The sequence below is a fragment of the Maylandia zebra genome, linkage group LG17, assembly GCF_041146795.1.
Source record: "Maylandia zebra isolate NMK-2024a linkage group LG17, Mzebra_GT3a, whole genome shotgun sequence".
NCBI classification, from domain to species: Eukaryota; Metazoa; Chordata; class Actinopteri; order Cichliformes; family Cichlidae; genus Maylandia; species Maylandia zebra.
This window is the reverse complement of record NC_135183.1, coordinates 9,462,300-9,468,299: the sequence shown is the minus strand read 5'-3', so window position 1 is coordinate 9,468,299 and position 6,000 is coordinate 9,462,300. Positions and strand designations below refer to the sequence as shown.

Here is a 6,000-nt window from a genome sequence, read left to right as displayed (position 1 = left end):
TCTCCACAGCACGCCGAGAGAAGAGGCAGCCTGAGAGAAGAGGACAGAGGAAACCTATCTGCTCATCTGTCTGTCCAGCGCCTTCCTCTGGGCATCCACAAGGTATTTCAGGAGACTTTGTTTTGTTTTGTTTTCCGCTGTTATTTGTTTTCCCGACATCTTAGCTGCCAGAGAGGAAGGGTCTAAAAGGCAATGCCTTCTGGGAACTGCATAAGTAGATAGGGCTGAATGGGGGAAAAAAGTTGTGAGATTGTTTGTGATTGTGAGGAATGATTAGGATGACAATAAGATACTTTAGGGACAAAGAGTGGGTTTTTTGGCACTCTGGAGGTAGACAGTGAGGCTGTCTGAAGGAGATGAAGAGGGATGATATTAAGTTTTGTATCCCTGCAGTGCTGCATTTGATTGTGTTTTGTGAGTTGCAGTTGGACTTTGCATTTGCATTGTGCACTTAGTAGGCTGCAGTGTACAAGGTGACCTGCATGCTTTGATAGGAAAGCCGTGTGTTTATTCCTTACGGAAACATACAGCCGGTGATAAAGTTCTGTCATTAGCTGATTAGAAGTTTGTGCAAATGATCAGATGCTTTCCTCTAAATCGCACAGTTGCATGTAGTTCTGCTGGTTCAATTTGTGCTGAGCCGGTGCTAGTTAAAGTCAGGTTATGACCTCCTGTCAGCAGATTATTTTCCTGTCCAATCATTTTCTGGAGTGACTTCATTAGAACGACACCATTTCAGTAAGTAGGCGTGGTGCTTCTTCTTTTGGCTTTTTGACATCATGTGGTCATACATGGGACACTTTTGGGGGCGATCGTGGCTCAAGAGTTGGGAGTTCGCCTTGTAATCAGAAGGTTGCCGGTTCGAGCCCCGGCTTGGACAGTCTTGGTCGTTGTGTCCTTGGGCAAGACGCTTCACCCGTTGCCTACTGGTGGTGGTCAGAGGGCCCGGTGGCGCCAGTGTCCGGCAGCCTCGCCTCTGTCAGTGCGCCCCGGGGTGGCTGTGGCTACAATGTAGCTTGCCATCACCAGTGTGTGAATGTGTGCGTGAATGGGTGGATGACTGGATATGTAAAGCGCTTTGGGGTCCTTAGGGACTAGTAAAGCGCTATATAAATACAGGCCATTTACCATTTTACCATTCTCTATGAAGGTGAAATGGGTCTTTTTGCATCAAGCAAGTTGAGAATGTTCATCTTTTGTGTAAAAAGCTGCTTTTCTTCCTCTGTTTTTCCAGTCAGGATGCCCCAGAAAGACATTGTGACTTTTTGCTTTTGTGCCAAGCTTAATTCAGAAGTAGTCACTCCATGGAAGTACCCATCGCATATACTTTTTTTGTACGAGGAGTTTAGAATGAAATCAAACTAGATGAGCTTTCAGGGGAAAGACATTTTTTATGTACTAGATTAAAAAAAAATAAGAATGTATAGAAAACTACAAAAGAAGTCTTTTAAATATTAACAGGTTTAATGAGTCTTGTCTTTTTGGGAATGATAAATGATAACCATGATGAACACAGTGTGAGTCACCAACACGTTCACAAATGTTTATTCAGCTACTGTGTTGATGATAAATGAAGCCCTCCCTCGTTCAAACAGTGTCTCACAGATTGTATACTGACAGAACGCCAGCCTGGAGTTAACTGGTGACATGTTGGTCCCAGCTGATGAACTCACGGTGTGCCTCTTGAGATGAATTACCTTGTGTTTGAATGTGAGTCTGATAGATTTCTAAGAAAATCCTGTTTCTGTACTGAACAAAAGCTTCGCCTCACCTGACGCGATGTTACATCTTTTATTTCCGACACAACAGCAGTGCTTGAAAGGGTTTTTTCTTAGAATAGCATCAAATCAAACCTGAGAAACACTGTCCCACTTTAGTTTCACTCCTTTAAATAGACATGCAAAGGTCCATGTGGGCTTGCTGTCTCAGAATATTAACTATTATTAATATTCATTGATGCAGACATTTGGTTAGATAGTAAATACTGTATTCTGATGAATATAACAGTCTCCTATATTTCATACAGTTTGAGGTATGCATATCAGACAGTTAGCAAGACATAGTCATTTTTATGGTAACATGAAAAGTCAACATTTTTTAACAGAAAGTTTTTGGATCCAGGCTGTTTGTAAAGCAGTCAGTTGTATCTACCAAATTCATCGAGGTTAACATAATTCATCTATGTGTGTGTCTTGTTTCAGATTATTTGTTTGATGTGTGGCCCATCAATAACAATCAGCATGTTCTTCTGGAAAAAACAAAACAAAACATACTGTCTACCCCTGTTGTACCTTGTGCTGTATTCAGGATATTTTCTGAATATTTGTTTTTTCTGATCTGTCCTGTTCACTCCATTGATCATCAACTCAGTGCAATGAACATGTTTTTTAAAAGAAACACAGGAAGCACAGTAAAATATATTTGATTCCCTCGAATTATAGTTTACGGTACTGTGCAACTTGAGCCATCCCTCTTTGAACAGTGGCTGCTTTTTCACTCGTTTTCAGTGCAGTCCTTGGATCTTAGCCCACAACTTGCTATATCTCAGCATGGTGTGCAGTGTGTTCCTGAAACTTCTGAGCAAACTGGACAAGTGAAAGACAAATACAAATGTGTCAGGCAAACAGTATGTGAAGGTCATGTTCTTAAGAATTAGGAAAAAATCCTGTAGAGACCCGACAAAGGGCCTGAGCAGTGTAGCTGGCCCTTCAGTTGATCCAGCTTCTGTTTGCTGATGATTCATCAGAAATTATCTCAGCGGAAGGGTGGAAGAAGGGAAACATGACCGGGGTATACTAAATTACACAAAAACTGGACTGAAAATCATTGGCAATAGTTCTTATGTAGCAGTGAAATCCAATTTTGAAATTCTGGGTTCTAATTGTTAATATTATCTACCATGCTATACATACCAGGAAGGAGGTACAGCTGTGAGTGTCTACAGCCATCTATAAAACACGGTGGAGGCTCTGTCGTGGTTTTGGGCTAATTTCTGCTAGTGGTCTTGAAGATGCTGTCATAACTGATGGAACTATGAATGCACAAACGTACCGTCAGGTTTTGATCAACCCTGCACTGCCATCTGCGGAGCATCTGATTGACAATAACTTTATTTTTAAGCATGAAAGTATCAGTACATATCGGTAAGCATCAAATACAGTGCTAATACATACTGTGCTTTCATTTATCTTTGTAGATTTGAGTAAAGTGTTGCAACTATTTTCTGTTTTCCTGACATATAAAGAAATGAGGGGTATCTCAAAACCTTTGCACAGTACTCTTCTAAACTTTTCTAAACCCTCTTGTATTTACCTAACATCAAGCAAGCCTTTACCAGGAACTGCCCCACATTCAAATCTGTTACCAACCCTGTTTTAATCTTAATCTTAACAGTCAACAGAAATACTAAACTAAGCTCTGCAAGAAGTGTACAACATGAAAAAACCCATCTTTGGGTGTTTTTTAATCATTTTTTTCTATGATTGTGAGAACACCCTGGTCCTTATAAGTAATGAAGCACACAACACACACACACACTTACAGCAGTGTGCCTGTGCTCAAGCAGTACTAACACACATGCATAAATCTAATGTCACCTCTATTCCAGCAGCCTGTTTGTTCCCAGAGGGCATCTTCAGAGCTTTGGAGGGCTGATTGGAGGAGACAGCAGTAATGACTGCAGGTCAGGAGGTCACAGCCCTGTTATGATAACGAAATTCTGGGGTCAAACGCCTTAACGGCAGCCCGTTGTGACTGCTGATGATGCCCCGATAACAGCAGATGAATAATACACTGTTATTTGAACAGTTTAAATCAGAATTAAATCAAGATTCATTCATAAATTGAATTTTCTTCTTGCTCAGTTGTCATGCCTCAAGTACGCCAACTCGGTAACCCTGACTGACCCAAATATAAGCTTTTTTTTGGAAAGTTATTTTATTTTATCATGCATTTAATTTGAAAATATTACAGTGGAAGAATTTTGAATGCTCACAGAAAATACGTTTGTGTATGGTTATAGACAGCAAATCAAGCAGAATATTTCAAAAACATACAATTTTGTTCTAATAGTTGCCAGTTACTCTGCAGACAGAAAACAAAACTGCAAAATACCTCACCATGTTTTTAATTTTTCTTTCTCTTTGTTACAGACTTTTTTTAACAGGAAATTCTTTCTTTCTTTCTTTCTTTCTTTCTTTCTTTCTTTCTTTCTTTCTTTCTTTCTTTCTTTCTTTCTTTCTTTTACACCAGAGTAGTTATTTGAATCAAGGCTGGTTGTAAAGTGGTCACTTTTATCTACCAAATTCATCAAGTTTACACATTTTCTGTACAAGGCCAAATAGTCTTTAAACATTGTGTAAAATCCTATAATTAGATTAAATATCAGAGACATAGTAAAAATAATGTTAGTGAGATTTATTACATAATCTGAATTTTATACCAGTGCCAGTGCAGGTTCTTAGTAAGGAGTTACTTTAGTGCAGTTCTTTTCTCATATGCACAACACATGGCTATTGTTCTACAGAATAATCAAACTGGGACTTAGACAGTACCAGTGACTGTAGAAAACTGTTTTCTAAAGTCATTGAATGGTACTAAATGAAATAGATATACTTTTTTTTAAAGTGTCTTTTATTTCCACATTTTTGACCATTAATGCTAGAAATTGTGCTTGAAATGTTGTCGACCACACAGTCATCATCTCTCTACATCCCCGAGCACACATGGAAACATTCAAACACATACAGTAGGCAGGTAGTCAGACATACAATATTGGCACACTTACTTCTACAGAGAGTCAGAGCACATGTATAAATCTGGCATAATGCTGATTTTTACTTTCCCCAAAGAGGACTGCTAGCTTGGCAGAAAGGAAACAAGAATTATTCAATCAAAAAGCTCTCCTTCCATATCCAGATTTGACTCCAGCCACATAAAGCTGGCCACATAATCCTTTTATCAAACCTTCCGATGCAATATTTTTATTGGAAATGCCCAGAGAGAGAAATAATATTAAGGTCATTTCTATATCTAGTTTATTTTTTTCCTTAGAAAAAAAAATAAATCAGCGCTGCCTTCCATTTTTATCTTGAGACAATAATTACTTCAGGTTTGTGGATGGAGACCTAACTGCTGATTATGAAGGTTCTCTGCCCACTAAGGGAATCTCTGTCTTCATCAGTAATAACAAAATCAAATTGCCCTCATTAAAAAAAAAAGTGTGTGCATGTGTGTGTGTGTGTGTGTAGAGTTGGGGAGGGGGTCCACTGCGGTGATCAGGCAGGTTGAGGGGAAAATGTAGTCGGTCAGCTGGTGATGTTGGCTGCTACTACTAATATCTCTAAAGTGGTAGATATGGAAGCTGTGAGAGCTGCTATTCTGTCCTGTCAGCGTTTCACAGCTTTATATCTCTGCTCGCCAAAGCTCAGTGGGCTGAGCTTGGTGTGTGCAGCCAGTGGGGTTTTTACTGGACTGAAACCATTTTCTCTACTGGAAGAAAATTATCTCCTTTTCTACTACCTCCTTTGCTTCTAAGGGGTGTTTTGATTGTTTTCTGTTTCCTTCCTGGTGTGAATATAGCTGATAACTTACAGCTATACATGTAGCTGTTAGATGTAGGTGAGCATCTATTTGTATGTACACCTGGCTGGAAAAAAAATTGGATAACTATCCGTACATATAGGCTCAAAACATGTGAACCATCTGAGAAGTTGTATTCAGTAATAATTTGTAAAACTTGGTCTGATCCAAGTCTCTCTTGCACAGTCTATCCTTTCTCCATGCTCTTGCCTCCAACCCATCAAGGCAGACGGCTGCCCCTCCCTGACCCTGGTTCTGCTGGAAGTTTTTTCTTCCCACTGTCGCCAAGTACTTGTTCATAGAGGGTTGTCTGATTATTGGGGGTTTCTCTCTATTACTGTAGGATCTTTAACCTATAGCATAAAGCATCTTGTATAACGTTTTGTGTGTGACACGTGGCAGGTGAAGTGAACAAAATGT

The 6,000-nt window shown here is 39.6% G+C and overlaps 1 protein-coding gene across 1 annotated transcript in view; it reads left to right on the top strand.

The window, feature by feature from the left end:
• The window catches only part of LOC143413176 (uncharacterized), a 185,566-nt gene continuing 179,566 nt past the window's right edge, over nt 1–6,000 (top strand). The window contains exon 1 of the transcript XR_013093791.1: nt 1–102. The gene's annotated coding sequence lies outside the window, so the exon portion shown is untranslated. The remainder of the gene's footprint in view (nt 103–6,000) is intronic.